Raw genomic sequence first — 3,246 nt, 5'->3', positions numbered from 1 at the left:
GAAATTGTGCCTCATTTGCGACCCCGGCTCCTCTGGGTGTTAATCAACAGCAAAGGACAAGGTGTCCTGGTTGTTGTTTGTGTGTTGTCCACTTTTTTTAGGGATGTCCACATCTTGTGGCTATCCCTAAAATCTTTCGTAAGGATTGGTGGTGAAAGGGGTGGGATTAAAGAATTGTGCTAGGTTGTTGCTTTAGAGGTTGCCTTCATCCTCCCACTAGCTTACAAAGAGAAAGGAGTTGCCCTCGGTATCTTCATTACATTTAAAAAGTGTATTTGCTTCTTGGTCTTCTGCTAATTGCAAATGCCAGTACTGGGAACAGATTTGCATTTCTGTCCTGGGAAAGCCCTGGCTTCAGCGTCTGTGTGGAGCTGGACTGGAGCAGTGTGGAGGCAGCTGTGTGCAGTGGGTATGGCCGTAGCGTGATTTTTCTCCGGCTGTTCAGAGCATTCTCTTCTTGCTAAAACTGATGGGCCAAAACTCTTCTTTCCAAAGGAACTGGGTACTTGGGACTGGAAGAAAACTGCCTTATGGTGACTGCTAGAAACTGCATCATCTGGAAGAGAAATAAGGGAGTTCAGAAGGAGAAGTCTTTCCACTGAAACAGAGGTAAGTGGAAAACTGGGGTGGAATGAACACCAGGTGAGCGCTACGCAATGCGGCTTTTAGTAGGCACGAGGAGCGGTGCCAACAGTCACAGTAACGCAGGGAGTACAGGCAGACACTTCGGGCCCCTTGATATCGCATAAGCAGACTGCTTGCAGCAGGGGCTTCTTGACAGCAGACAGCTGCAGCAATTCTGAGAGCAGCAAAGCTTTCCACCAAAACTAAAATAAAAATAGAAGTCAAAAGAAGTCCAGGCTTAGTTGAGCCACTGAAGAGCGAAAGTTAGGAGCAGCAGGTAAAAAGCCTTGAGCTGCAAGTGCTTCTATATGATTCCTCCAGCTGCCTGAAGGCTAGAAGACCTATTTGTTGGTGATTATCTCATTTACTTGCAAATCAGGTGGTGTTGCTTGGATCATTCCTCCAACTGCCGTAATTACCTTTCTCAGGGTTAGTTGTTAGTTCTGAGCCCCACACGGTGTGGTACCCATCTGACCACTGACTTAGGCTTCGTCATGGTCATGAGCTGTCAGTGGACACCACAAAAAGGTTTTTTTCCTTTGTCAATATATTGAAGAAATCCAAATCCTCCAGCTGGAAGCAGAGCTGGAGACTAAATAAATCTGTGGACTCTCTGCTTCTATCGGGAATTATAACTCCTTTACACCATGAAATAACAAGCTAAGTTATCACTGGAGAAGGAGGGTTTATATAATTTGTACTATATATGTTTAATTAGGAGAGCTTAATTTAGCAAACGACAAGGCTGGTTTTCAAAAGTTTTTTTAAACAACATAAGCCCAGATTTTATGGAGGGTAATCCTCTTAGGTACCTTTTCAACTGATAGAGTGAATTTACACCGTATAAAGACCAGAAAGTTCATAAATTTAAGACTTTGATTTTAGTACAGCAGAGAAAAAACATCTTTTATGGCACAGAAAATAACCTTGACCTGCAGAGCTATGAAGGGTCTGCTTAGGAGGAGGATGAGGTCATGTTTTAAAGTGAAACTATTACTCATTGTCAAGACCTAAAACTGCAGGAACATGTCATTAATTTTATTACAGCAGAACTCTGTTAATCACACAGAGATGCTTTGAAGTCCTTTATTCTGTGGAAAAAAATTAGAACGACCCAGATAAGTGTTGCCTAGAGCTTCCTCATAACCATCCCACATAATTTAAGCATCATCTACGCCGTAAAAGAGAGGGCTTAAATTGTTAAGGGTGTAAACAAGCACGAGAGGGGAATGAATTGCAGCAAGGCATCTTTCTGCTGTCCAGCCTACATGCAAAGCTCTCCGCTTCATCCTGCCAAGTGGCAAAACACCAGCTCAGAAAGCTGCGTTATCCCACCCATCGGGGTCAGCAGCGCAGCTCACAGCCACCACGGCCAGGGCACCTTATCCAGAGGTTGGGAGAAAAAGAAAAGAGAGTTTGTGCCTGGAGAATGGAAGGTCTCTGCTGAGACCTTCATAACCATGGTTATCACAACCAAGGCCTCTGTGAGCATCTGTCATTTTTGCAAACCAAAACTGTGGGTTTGTTATCACCCTTTACCCTTATCTCATGGGGATGCTGCCTTCAGCCAGCCCCAAAGTAGATGAGGATGGTGAGGTACCATGTGCCATGCCAGGAGTGTGTTAACATCACCAATTACAAGCACCTAAGTTGACCAGCTACTGCCCTGGGCTCATTCCCATGGTGATCACCCAAGAAATTAGAGGAGAAGTAACCAAATCATCCACCACAGCAGGTAAAAGTCTTTGCAAGGTCAGAAGCTTTGAGAGGCCTGAGACGCACTGACCTAAAACGTGCCAAGCTGGTCAAAACCAGGCCATTGCAGCCAGCGGAGAGAGGGGGACGTGCCTCCAAAAATGCAGAAGAGCAGCCAGAGGTTGGAGGTCCCCAAACCTCCTTTTTTGTGGGCTACAGAGGGAGCCTAGCTGGCTGTCTTAGCCCTAAGCCAGGTGCCCACGGCAAATCCCTCCTACATTTTGTCTCATTTTGCACAGGACTACTTTGGGGGAGGGAGAGTTGAGCCTCTATAAGCCTGAAACCTGCAGCAAGGAGCCATAATGATAAATCAGTAAAAATAGTGGACAGGAATGGGTGAAATCCTGACCACTCTTTTACACGGTTGACACCCTTCTGTGGGGAACCAGCAGAAAATTCCAGATTAGCACTTATGGACTCATTATCTTATTAAATAGGCTGTAAATTCCAGTAATTGTTAGATGCTCCAGTTATATTTGACATCCTGAAGGGACAGATACTGCACAAAGGCAGGTCGTGAGACATTGTTATATTAGTTATGGTTAAATAGTTATAGTTAAGAATTAATAGATGCAAGAACAACAGTGGCTGTTAAGAAACAAAGCTCCTGCTAATCTTTTTAAAGCTGGTTTTTACAGCATTAGCAGTGCCTTTACTAACATTTGCCTTCAACAGTCCTGCTCTTCTCGGCACTGGTTTGGTCTCTAACACTTATGAGTCAGCAGCAACAACAAATGAATAATTTATAGCATGAAAATACAACTTTAGGGATGAGTTTTCTGGGTGAGTTCATTTTTTTCTCCTCCAAACACCCATCAATTAGAACGGAATAGAGTCACCGCGGGGACAGATCCCAAGGTGTCATTA

This window comes from Egretta garzetta, unplaced genomic scaffold (genome assembly GCF_000687185.1).
Source record: "Egretta garzetta isolate BGI_Z169 unplaced genomic scaffold, ASM68718v1 scaffold487, whole genome shotgun sequence".
Taxonomy (NCBI): domain Eukaryota; kingdom Metazoa; phylum Chordata; class Aves; order Pelecaniformes; family Ardeidae; genus Egretta; species Egretta garzetta.
The sequence above is the reverse complement of the archived record's forward strand: the minus strand, read 5'-3'. Positions refer to the sequence as shown.